General features: G+C 46.8%; 1 long non-coding RNA gene across 1 annotated transcript in view; it reads left to right on the top strand.

Moving 5' to 3' along the window:
- LOC109306161 overlaps positions 1-5,392 on the top strand; it is a 14,870-nt gene extending 9,478 nt beyond the window's left edge. Inside the window, exons 2-3 of the long non-coding RNA XR_002099875.1 lie at positions 4,744-4,750; positions 5,302-5,392. This is a non-coding gene — a long non-coding RNA (uncharacterized LOC109306161). The remainder of the gene's footprint in view (positions 1-4,743; positions 4,751-5,301) is intronic.
- The last annotated feature ends 7,351 nt before the right edge of the window (positions 5,393-12,743 follow it).

Raw genomic sequence — 12,743 nt, 5'->3', positions numbered from 1 at the left:
GACTGAAAGATGGTACCCATCTTCAAGAAAGGGCGGAAAGTAGATCCCAGGAATTACAAGGCAATCAGCTTGACCTCAATCTCCGGTAAGATTCTGGAGAAAATTATCAAAGAGACCCTCCTTGATAAGCTGGCTGATGGCAACATCTTGAGTGACAGCCAATATGGGTTTGTCATGGTAGGTCTTTTCTGACCAATCTCATCTCCTTCTATGACCAGGTGACATATCACCTGGACAAGGGAGAACAGATTGACATCATATATCTGGACTTTAAAAAAGCCTTTGATCTGGTGCCCCATGACCTCCTCATGGAAAAATTGGCCAACTGTGGCCTTGGCTACACCACAGTCTAATGGCTTGGAAATTGGCTCTGAGGTTGGACCCAGAGAGTACTAGTTGATGGTAGCAAATCATTTTGGCGCTCCATGACCAGTGGTGTCCCCCAAGACTCTGTCCTTGACCAGTTCTCTTTAACATCTTTATAAACAATGTGGACATTGGTGTCAGAGTGCACTGAGCATGTTCAGCGATGACACTAAACTTTGGGGCCTAGTGTTCACACCTGAGGACAGGCTAGTGATCCAGGCTGACTTTGATAAACTTAGTAAGTGTGTGGATACAAACCTGATGACGTTCAATACCGATAAATGTAAGGTACTCCACCTCAGGGGAAAAAAACCCCACAGCATGCTTATAGGCTCGGCAGTGCTATGCTCGCTAGCACCATCTGTGGACAAGTCATGGGCCTACCAAAGGGACACTTGTCTTCCTGTACACAAATGCCAGGAGCTTGGGGAATAAACAGGAGGAACTTGTCCTCCTGATTAACACAAACAATTACGATGTCATAGGGATAATGGAGACCTGGTGGGAGTCCACCCATGACTGGGCCATAGGTATAGATGGCTATACCTTGTACAGGAGAGATCAAGTGGACAAAAGGGGTGGGGATGTAGCTCTCTATGTCAAGGAAAGTTACATATCCCCACAAGCTGACATTGGTATCCAGGGTGAACAACTGGAGACCCTCTGGGTTAAAATCCATGGGGAACACAGCACAGGGGACACAATGGTGGAAGTCTACTACAGACCTCCTACCCAGGATCAAGAGCTTGACCAGGAGTTCACCAGGGAATTGGCTGAGGCTGCACACTCCTGGTCCAGGGTTGACATGGGAGACTTCAACTACCCAGACATCTTGTGGGAAGAGTGCTCGGCTAAATCCGATTGTTTGCAAAGCTTTCTCACATGCATGGATGAGCATGCAAGAAGTCTACAGGCCAACGAGAGGCAAAGTACTGCTCGGCCTGGTACTGGCAATGGGGGATGACCTTATAAGTGATCTAATGATTGAAGGGAAGCTGGGTGACAGTGGCCATGAGCTGATCACTTTCACCACTTACTGTAAAGCTGGCAAGTCAGTCAGCAATATAGAAGTCCTCAACTTCAGGAAAGCTGACTTTGATAAGCTCAGGAAGCTTGTCAGTGAGGCTCTAAGGGACCATGACCCAAAGGGGAGGGGAGTTCAGGAAGAGTGGTTGCTCCTCAAGGGAGTGATCCTGGATGCACAAAGTCTATTGCATCTCGGACAAAAGGCAGCAAAAGGGCACAGCAGCCCCCATGGCAGATGAGAACCTGATGGTGTTTAACGCCAAAAAATGCAAGGTTCTCTACCTTGGGAAGAAAAACCTGCAGCATGCTTATAGGCTGGGCAGTGCTACACTGGCTAGCACTACGGATGAAAGGTAGACTTTGGGGTCATGCCTGACCACAAGATGAACATGAGCCTTCAATGTGATGCTGCAGCTAGTAAAGCCAGTGAAATGCTGGCTTGCATCCATAGATACTTCTCAAGCAAATCCCAGGATGTCATTCTCCTTTATATTCGGCCTTGGTGAGGCAGCAGCTGGAGTACTGCGTCTAGTTTTGGGCTCCACAATTCAAAAAGGATGTGGAGAAGCTTGAGAGAGTCCACAGGAGAGCCACGTGCATGATCAGAGGTCAGGAAAACAGACCTTATGATGAGAGGCTGGAGCTATGGGACTCTTCAGCCTGGAAAAGCTCAGGCTCAGGGGTGATCTAGTGGTCATCTATAAGTTTATCACTGGTGCTCACCAGGATCTGGGGGAACATCTATTCACCAAAGCACCCCAAGGGATGACAACATCCTGGTCAGAAACTCCTCCTTGACCATTTCAGGCTAGACATAAGGAAGAACTTCTTTATTGTCCGAGCCCCTAAGGTTTGGAATAGATTGACACCAGAGGTGGTTCAAGCACCTACTTTGAATGCCTTCAAGGGACATTTGGGTGTTTATCTTGCTGGAATCCTATGACCCCTGCTGACTTCCTGCCACTGGGCCAAGTAGAAGTTGGGGCAGGGTGAGACCCTCCTTGACTCCTCTCAGCTGCCTCCCTGAGCTAAGTTAGTCCTCTCCCATCATGGGCCCCACTTACCTCTGGTTTGCTGGGGGGCTTCAGGGTAAGAGGGCATGGTGGCCTTGCACCTGTGTATCTCCCAGAGCCTAACTGAGGCTTTTTTCCTTTGCCAGGCCCTTTTAAACTATGTGTATACATAGTGGGCCCACCGCCAGCACCGCACTGCTCCTGGGCAAGTGGGGGCTACCCGGGGATTTTGGGGGAACCTGGTTTACCGGAGAGGGACTGGTAAGTACACTCTCCCCCCGCCTTCTGTCTCCATGGGGGACCAGGCCAAGTAAGAGCAGGGGTGAGCCAAGACCCTCCTTGACTCCTTTCAGCTGCCTCCCTGCAGCTGAGCTAATCTAGTCCCCTCCCACCATGGGCCCTGCTTACCTCTGGCTGTTCTGGGGGTCAGCAGGGGGCTCCATGGCTGCTGGGGGTCACTAGGGGTCTTTGGGATGTGGTGGTGCAATGGGCTTGTATCCATGCATCTCATGCCTCTCCCAGAGCCTAACTCAAGGACCCCCTCCAGCCTACATTGAGGACATAGGGTAGAACTAGTGGTTGCAAAACTATTAGGTTAAAGCAAAGGGTGTACCAAGGCCCACTAGCATGCTGCAAAAGCAGTGAAGTTTGCCATGAAACATGGCAGCAGCATCAAGTCCAGATATCTGCCAGCGGCTCCTGCTGCACCATCCCTGCACCCTGAAGAAGTGGCTGCACTGCACTCCTGGGTGCTCACAGCCATGCTCTGCACTCATGCTGTGCCTCCCCAACAGGCAAGTAGGTGCAGGTCCATGCTCCCCTCTCATCTGTTCCCAGGTCCAGCAAATCACAGGGACCCAGAAGCCCTCTCAAAAAGCCCCCACCTCCATCATGATGAGCTTCACCAACAAGTCTCCCTGAACACTCCTCTCTGCCCCAGCTGTGCCTGAGCCCCACAGTTCCCCCACCCCATCTCCTTCCCCTGTTCCTGGGGCTCAGAGGAAAGCAACTCTGCGAACCTTATCAGAGGCTGCTCACAGAGCCTGGCATTGCCTCCTGTGAGGCGGACTTTTCCTCATGCCCACGCTACTATTGCTTCTCCTAGCTGCCTATTCCCCAGCTGCAGCATGCATGCAGCTTCCAGCCATTATGGATTTGCAAACTGAATTCATGCTGCTACTGCTACTTTCATGCTGCCCTGCTCCCCTTTTCAGTTGCAAGAGGAATGTGTGCTGCCAATTTTAATCCAGGAAAAAAGTGTACCCCAGGTATCAGAAGTTTGGGAAACACTGGATTAAAGCATAATTCCTGGTTTTAAACTATGAAGTTAATTACTCTATTTACTCACAAGATTCCCTTCCCAAAGTGGGAACTATGTCTTAAACAGGGCTATGGTCTTTCTGCCCAGAGTAGAAGCACCCTGCTTTGATTGTAGCTCCAAAGTGTAACAACTGTGGTATTAATGTTTAGGCAGCCGAGGGCATGTCTACACATGCTTTTACATGAACCTAAACTTAATGCACATTTGTTTAATGCACATTACGTCATTTTAGGCATGCATCTACACAGGCATGCACTAAGGCATATTAACATGGTGTGTGGAATGACTTGGGACTAAAGTTAGTCTGAAGCCAGTTGGCATACACCACATTAATGTGCCTTAGCACATCTGCATGTGCATTAAGGCACTTTAGCTATTTGTGCCTACATTTGACACCTGCTTTTGTAGGTATCAAATTGAGGTATGAATAGCCTAAAATTGCCATTTTAAAGATGCATTAAGGATGTACATGTGTAGACCCACACCCTTAATGCAACTTAAAAATGCCTAATACACCTTACATTGGCACATGTAGACGTACCACGAGAATATCAACTGACCTAATAGCTGATTGTTCTTCACTTCAAAGGTGTTACCAACCATTGCTCCTTTTTAATAGTTTTGAGATTTCTTTCTTTCTTTTCCCTAACCTTTCTTAGGGCAATTTTGCTATCCATTCTTAGTCTCCTTTCTCCTGTTTCACAGCCCTTGAGACTCTTTAGCTCTTTTCAAAATAATAGATAGAAATAAATCCTCAGCAGCAGCAGGGCTTCACCTTTTACTTAAGCAGGAACAGAGGGTGAGGATTTTGTTATACATCATGCTTTAAGATTTTCTAATGTTTATATGTGTTAGTGTTAGCTCAAGTCTGGAGCATTCAAATGTTCAGGATAAAAAACCTTCTCTGATTATTCCTGACCTTCACAGTTGTGGCTTGTTATTACAGAGCAGGTAAGCAGGGTCCTGACTAGGAGCTACAGTTGAGAGTTGTGACTAGAAGGCTGTGAGCCAGGGCAGGCCTCTTGTGGAGGTGGGTTGGAGAGATGGGTTAGTTGGGGAGCATGAGGCTGGAAGAGGAAGAATTTAATGATGGAGACTGGGTAGTAAAATGGGAGGTGGAGAGGCAATGGGTGGGAACTGGGTGGTAAAATGAAGGAACTCAGCCACTGAAGCCACCAAAGGATAAAATAAAAATGAGTAAAAAAAAATATTTAAAAAGAAATAAAAAAATAAGTATAATAATGGAATTGTAGAAAAATAGATTGGAAGGGACCTCAGGGAGTCATCTAGTCCAACCTCCTGCTCAAAGCAGGACCATCCCCAACTAGATCATCCCAGCCAAGGCTTTGTCTAGCCAGGTCTTAAAAATCTTCAAGGACAGAGATTCCACAATGTCTCTCAGTAATCTGTTCCAGTGCCTTACTACCCTCCTAGAGAGAAAGATTTTTTTCCAAAATATCTAACCTAAACTTCCCTTGCTGCAACTTGAGACCATTGCTCTTTGTTCTGTAATTGGCTACCCCTGAGAACAGTTTAGCTGCATCCTCTTTGGAATTGGTAAGGTCACATCTGGAGTGGAACCACCCGTCAGGTTGTTGAAAGCTGCTATTAATTCCTCCCTCAGTCTTCTCATCTCCAGACTAAATGAACCCAGTTCCCTCATCCTCTCCTCATAAGTCACGTGCCCCAACCTCCTAACCTTTTTTATTGCATTCTGCTGGACTCCCTCCAATTTGTCTACATCCTTTCTGTAGTGTGGGTCCCAAAACTGGACACAGAACTCCAGATGTGGGCTCACCAATGCCAAATAGAGAGGAAGAATCACTTTTCTAGATCTGGTGGCAAACCTCCTACTAATGCAACCTGGTATGTCATGAATCTTCTTCACAACAAGGGCACACTGTTGATTCATATGCATCTTATTGTCCAGTATAACCCCAAAGGCCTTTTTTGCAGACCTGCTGCTTAACCAGTTGGTCTGCAGCTTATAGTGGTGCATGGGATTGTTCCATTCTGAGTGTAGGATTTTCCACTTGTCCTGATTGAATCTCATGAGATTTCATAGTTTCATAGTTTCTAGGTTTGGAAGGGACCTGAGCAGATCATCTAGTCTGACCCCGTGCCATGGCAGGAAAGAGTACTGGGGTCAAATGACCCCAGCAAGATGTTCATCTAGCCTCCTCTTAAAAACCCGCAGGGTAGGAGCCTGCACCACTTCTCTTGGAAGTTGGTTCCAGACCCTAGCCGCCCTGACCGTGAAGTAGCGCCTCCTGATATCTAGCCTAAATCTACCCTCTGCCAGCTTGTGACCATTATTTCTAGTCACTCCTGGTAGTGCTCAGGGGAACAGAGACTCCCCCAATGCCTGCTGGTCCCCTCTGACTTGTTTGTAACAGGCCACAAGATCCCCCCTCAGCCTTCTCTTTTGGAGGCTGAACAGGTTCAGGTCTTGTTGTCCCCTGATCATATGAGTGGCCCTCCTCTGGACCCTCTCCATGCTGTCCACATCCCTCTTGAAGTGTGGCACCCAGAACTGGAGGCAGATTTCTTTTGGTCCAAACCTCCAATCTGTTGAGGTCTCTTTGAAACCTAGCCTTACCCTCCAGTGTAGCTACTACTCCACCAAGCTTGTCATCTAAAACTTGCTAAAGGTACACTCCATCCCATTTTAAAGATTGTTGATGAAGATATTGAACAAAATTTGCCTTGGGACCAGTCTCTGAGGCACTCTGCTTGATATTAGCTGTCAAACCATTGACATCAAACCGTTGATTATTACGCACCAAGTGTGATGATCCAGCCTTTTCTATCCACCTTACAGTCCATTCATTCAGCCCATACTTCATTAACTTGATTGCAAGAATGTTGTGGGAGACAATATTAAAAGTCTTCCTAAAGTCAAGGTTTATCAAATCCACTGCTCTGCCCACATCCACAGAGCCAGATTTCCCATCATAGAAGGCAATCAGGTTGGTCAGGCATGTAAACTAAAGAAAGTCTCATGTTTTAATAATTTGGCATTGGGATCAGGATTGGGATTAGGATTGAGTAGCCCTATCTCACAGGGATCCCAAACTCACCCCTTACCTTGCTCCCTCCTTCACTCCCCCTAACCCTCCCTTCCAGACCAATCTGTGTCCATGTGAACTGTTTGGCCAGGTCACATTCCCAGGGGCAGAAAGAGGGTTGGCTTGGTGCCAACACCACCCCTGGCCAGAAAAGTTCATGGGATGGAAACTTTGTTCATACAGAACAGGAGGGAGGGTGGAGGGAGGGGACATTGCATCCTGGGATGCTGGAGGACAAAAGTTTGGGCATCTTATCTCTGGGGAATGGCCATGCATTCATGGAACTTAAGCTGGGTAATGTGGATAGGTCTGCCTTTGAGTGGCATAAATTTTAGATGCCTTAAAGGTGTTTAAAACTAATTTACACATCTTAATGTGTGGATAATCCAACCGTTAAGAGCTCCCTGAGCCATCTAAAATGAATGTGTAACAAGGCCATGACTCAGCTGAAGATAAGACTCTATCCTTGCTCTATGCAGCCATAACTAAGGAAAAATCTATTTTTTCTTTGTTCTGCCTTTCAAAAACAAGGTGCGTATCTTATTCTGGGTCATGTTGTATGGAAGAAAATATGGTATTTCCAGGCTAAATAGACATAACTGACACAGCCACATTTAAGTCGTTGCTCCAAGGTGAAAACCAAACAAACCAGCCCAAGCTAGCTCTCTTCTGCATATGCTCAGCCAGGAGACCCAGATTTGAACCCACAAGAATACAATCTAAGTAGCTTTTCTATGACTATAAAAAGTATTAAATGAAGATCAAAACATAGTCCAGTTTCACCACCTTTCAGGATGTCCTATGGTTCACGTGTTTTTTTCTCGAAACAGTCCTGTCATGACTGCAACATTATAGGTCTTCTTTAAAGAAACCATTCATTTTGATTACTGTAGAAAATTGGAATGGTTTGGGACAATGCTATTCTCTCTGCACCTTAGTGTTCCATCCTAATATAGGTATTATGACATCAACTCCTTTTTTAAGGTTTTGAGATCTACTGAAAAAAAGCACTGTGGAAATAGAAAGATGGTATTGCTATCATTGAAAAATGGAAGAAGAGGATTCTCCTTTCTAGCTGGTAAATGATCATTAGCAGGCACTAATAGGGTGTTGTATTTCAGAGCTGTGTAGTAACAAGCAAGGTTTTCAAATTTCAGTTTTGGTCCAAGTGCAGTTTCATTAAAGTCAATGGTAAGACTTCCCATGACTGTTATTATTCTTTCTATTTAATATTTATTGCTGAAATTATTAAAATATCAAAAGTTCAATAGACAAGGACCAAAAGATGAGGTGACATGTATCTAACTACTTGTTAGGTACAAAAGGCAATGCAAATATATTTCACACTAAGAAAAATAAAACAGAAAAGACCATTTTAAAATGCATGTTAATTTACAAATTATATAAGCAAAACCCATCAATCTTTTGTAATATTCAATGTGTTTATACACAGACACACACAAATTACTGTGTATGGGGATATAAAATCAAAGCTGAATGATTCAGTAATTGACCGCCTGCTGCAGCAAACAAAGGTGGTCTGAATTATAGTATTATTTCAGCAAATCTGGGATTTGCAAGGCTTGATCCAAGTTATTCTAAAGTATTTGGATGCTGGTTCCATTTTGTGATCTTGTTGAAAAGAAGCACTTATTTCAACTTCAGAGGGATGACATGTGTCTGCCTCTGTCTTTTCTTCATTGCCTTTTTTGACCAATTAGCTTAATTAGTTTGTCAGCATATAAACTCACTTATATGTGAACTTGTGGAGAAGCTTATGCAGTTAGGCAAACCTAGATGTTTTGAGATTTAAGAATATCTTTGGGAGAAGAAACAAATCAACAAACAAAATATAAAACACAGACATGGAATGGATAATAACGAGAAAGAAAAACTCCAAACTCCAGCAGAGAGAAAACTACAGGTAGCTTTTAGTCAAGCATTTATTTAAAAATGTTTAAATAAAAATAGATAATGTGATAATAACAAAACAACCTAACGAAATAATTAGATGTCAGTGTAAGGACCTCTGAGTAAAGTAATAGCCATTATCTAGATTCTTGAAAAGAAACACCAGTGACAAAAGCAGCCAAATATTACGTTTCAAAATATAATACTTTTAAAACAGAACTACCCTCCCACAAAGACAAGATGAATTGGTGTGGTTGTAGCCATTTGTAATGTCCCTGTTAGGAAGAGGCAGCATCAGACATATTAATGTGTTTGGCTCTCCTTTAATTTATGATTCCCTTCCTACTTTAATGAGATCTGCTCTACAGCCCATAAAATAATTGTTATGGTAAACTGACTTTTTAAAATTAGCTACACACCAGTTGGTCCAGAAACCTATTCCTGTGGACTATTCATGCACAAAATACCTTTGTGTGAAACTCTTTCCAAATGTGTGATGGCTGGAGTAAGTCCAGAAGTTTGCCTGCAGAGTATCTCTGCATGACTGCCACTGGAAGCAGTCTTACAGTTTCTTTCCTCAACAAAGTTACACTTTGAATCACTGCAATGTAAAAACAAGGACATCATTCCAGACCTAACAATGAAATGCCTCCTACTCTGGGTGCTATTTTAAATAAGGTTAAAATGCTCTAGATTTAAAGAGTTACTACAAATCTCTGCCTTCACAGCCTTGTTGCAACCTTATGGTATAAAGTCTTTACAAGGATTCTCAAAAGGAAAAATCTAATTTCAACTAGTGTCTCTGTATTATTTCAGCTTCCTACAAAAATGATGTCTCTTCCTCTAGCCTCTGCAGCCCCACTATCCAATCTATGTTTGATTGCTATTCTCCCAGACTGACTCCTGCTTGGAATGTCAATCTAGGTCACAAATGGTACTTACTAATCGGCACTAAGAATAAAAAAGAGTCATGATGCTCTATTCCCAGAAAATAGCATATCAGAAAAGATGTCCTATTACCTAATATATCTAATATAGCTGACCCACATTTTAGGGCCTATAACAGAGAAAAATGGACTGTCAGTAAATGAGCATGGATTATCAATTTATGTGCACATATAGTGGTATATTATATTGCTGTGTGTGTATTTGTATGGGAACACAGGGAAGGCAGGAAACTTTGTGAGGGCAAGGTTCCTTTTGCACAACATTAGATCCAACCAAGCAGTCAGAAATCAGCTCTTACACAGTTTCCACTTTGTTGCTTCTTTCTGTGCCTCTGACAATCAACCCTGTACCAGAAGGGGGCCATAGCAGAATGAGGACCACATCTATTATAGGCCTCAGCAGTCTTCCTGAATGGCTGAGCATCTTGATTTCACCCGCTGACATTACTAGTTCGCTTTTTCTTTTTGACTCAGCAAAAACTAGATTGAAAGATGTGGCATCCACTGTAAATCACAAGTTTAACCTGGTGGAGGGAAGTAAGATGGACTTTTCAAGATTTACCAACTATCTCACAGTTCAAGGAAGAGTAATTACTGGAAGACAGAGACATAAGGCAAGTCTACATGAGATGCTTTACTGTGCAGAAGACCAAAATACTGTGTAGTAAGCATTATTGTCTACATGTGCAGATGCTTACTGCACAGTAATCTGGTCTACTCCATGATTAATTTGCTACCTGCAAATTCAGGTAGCAAATTCAGTAGATACTGCACAGTAACACACATGCTGGCCAGGAGCAAATTTACACCCAGTCAGCCCCACCACCAGGGAACCACCCACAGGTTAGCCCCAGGGCCATCGGCCTAGAGCTTCTCCAGCCCCAGGGCTGGGGTTGCTCTTTGCCTGCCCAACCTCTGGCCTTTAAAAGGCTAAAGGGACTCCAGGACTCTGGGCCACCTGCAGTCAGCCTCTGGCCACCAGGTCCCACAGCAGAGGCCCCAGGGGGAAGAAGCAGCAGCCTGCCTGGACCCTGGACCTGGTTCCCAGCACAGTATCACTGCCCACCTGCCAGTCTTGTGCTTTCTTGCTCTCCTGGGTGCCACAGACACCTGCCCAGGCCCAGCAGCACTGGGCTACCTACAGCCTGCCTTTGGCCACTGAGTCCTGCAGCAGAGGCCCAAGGCAGCTGCAGCAGTCTGCCCAGACCAAGGCACTGGTCCCAATGCCTACATGCCTGTTGCGCACTATACCCCTGTGCTGGGTGCTATAGACACCTGTCCAAGCCCTACAGCACCTGTTCTGTCTCATGGAGGTCTGCACTGGCATCATCCCTGATGCCATGCACCACCTTCTGGGACTGGAACTGGTCCCAGGAGGAGACCATAGACCTCATGGATCTGTGGGGTGAGGCTGAGGTCCTCAATCAGTTTGCATGGAGCAAGTGCTCCAATGCACATGTCTGTGAGGTCTTTTCTGGCTGCATGCAGGAGTGCAGGCATGACCAGTCAGTGCACCAGTGCTTCATAAAGGTCAAGGCCTTGTGGGCACAATGGCTCACTGTCACCAGCCACAACCTCCAGTCCTTTATGTAGCAGCTGGACAACATCTTTGTGCCCCAGAATCCTGGCTGGAGCCATGCCATGTACTTCAGCATAGGTGGCCTACCCAACCCCTTGTTGAAGACTGCCAGTGGCAATGAGGCATCAGTGGGGTTGGAGCCTGTTCTGCCATGGTCCCCACCCCCAGCCTCTTCCAGCAGCTCCAGCAGCCCCAGCAGCCCAGGCCAGCACCTACCCCAACAGCTCTGTGTACACAGCCCCATGCAGGAGGCCAGCCTAGCCATGGCACTGCCATCCCTCAGCATCTCCAGCTTCTCCCCAGAAGGGCCTCTGCCTTAGCAGCCAGGCATGATATCCCTACACTCCAGGACACCACCAGGAGCCGCACATCTTAGCCAACAACAGGGACAGATTTGGGTCATTAGGCACACCTGCCATGGCCACCTGGTAAGCTCCAAACTTGGGGGAGGGCCCTCCCCACCCTTGCCCCTGTCCTGACTCCCTGCACAGCCTGACTGTGCTCCCCCTGACCCATGGAGCCCCATTCATTGCACACAGGGAGGTGGGAGACAGTGCAACACTGTTGAACAGCCTGTGCCTCCTCAGCTGGGTGGGAACAGGCCTCTCACATGTGGAGGAACATGTTGATGCCAGCAGCAATGTCATCCTCAGATGCGGAGGGCAGGCATATGCAGCAAAGCCACAGATAGCCCTTCAGGTGGTTGCAGATGTTGTGGGGCAGTGTGGGCTTGCCTGCTGCACTGTTGAAGCTCAGGTCCCTCACCAGGTTGTCAGGTGTGCCTGGGGCACCATGGGAAACAGCAGCAGCACATAGTAGGTCAGGTACTCCACAGTCATTGGAAACAGCTTCTCCTCAACAGCGCCTGGGACAGTTTAAGCAAGGGCATGCTCAGGGCTCAGGGCTGGTGTGGGTAGGGGGGTAGGGCTGGCCCCAGAGCACCTATCTGGAGAGGCTTCCAGAGGGGAGGGCAGGGGTGTTACCAGCTCTGCATCCCAGGTGGCTGGGATGCCCTCACCCCCACCTCCGAACTCAGGCACCATGGTCCTGGTGGTGACAGAGGAGACAGACTGGCCTGCAGGAGGAGAATTGGGGAGGTGTGGGTCTGGAGCCACAGCAGCAGGTGCTGTCAGGAGCCAGGTCTGTCCCAGCCTGGGAAGGGGGTGGGGAAGGCAAGCTGCCTGCAGCCAACACTCAGTGGCCCACCTGTCCCTGTGGAGTGAGTGGCAATAGGGGGCTCAGCCTGTGGCTGGCTGTGGCAGGGCCTGCCTGGCCAACTTACCATGATTCCTGGGCACCCATGCACACATGACCCCAAATCTGAAGCCAAACCCTCACAAACATCCTTTTTCTCCTGGCTCTGCAAGTCCTGAAGCTGCATGGCAGGGAGAGGCACTAGCTGCCATCTGGGATGTGCCTTCACTCTCACCTCCAGCCTCAGCCAGGGTCCTCCATATGCACTAGCTCCAGCTGCAGAGGACTCGGGACTGGACCCAGATGCTGGATCAGCTA

Source organism: Crocodylus porosus, unplaced genomic scaffold (genome assembly GCF_001723895.1).
Source record: "Crocodylus porosus isolate Cpor-Errol unplaced genomic scaffold, CroPor_comp1, whole genome shotgun sequence".
NCBI lineage: Eukaryota > Metazoa > Chordata > Crocodylia > Crocodylidae > Crocodylus > Crocodylus porosus.
Note: the sequence above shows the minus strand (reverse complement) of the source record. Positions and strands in the feature narration are given on the sequence as shown.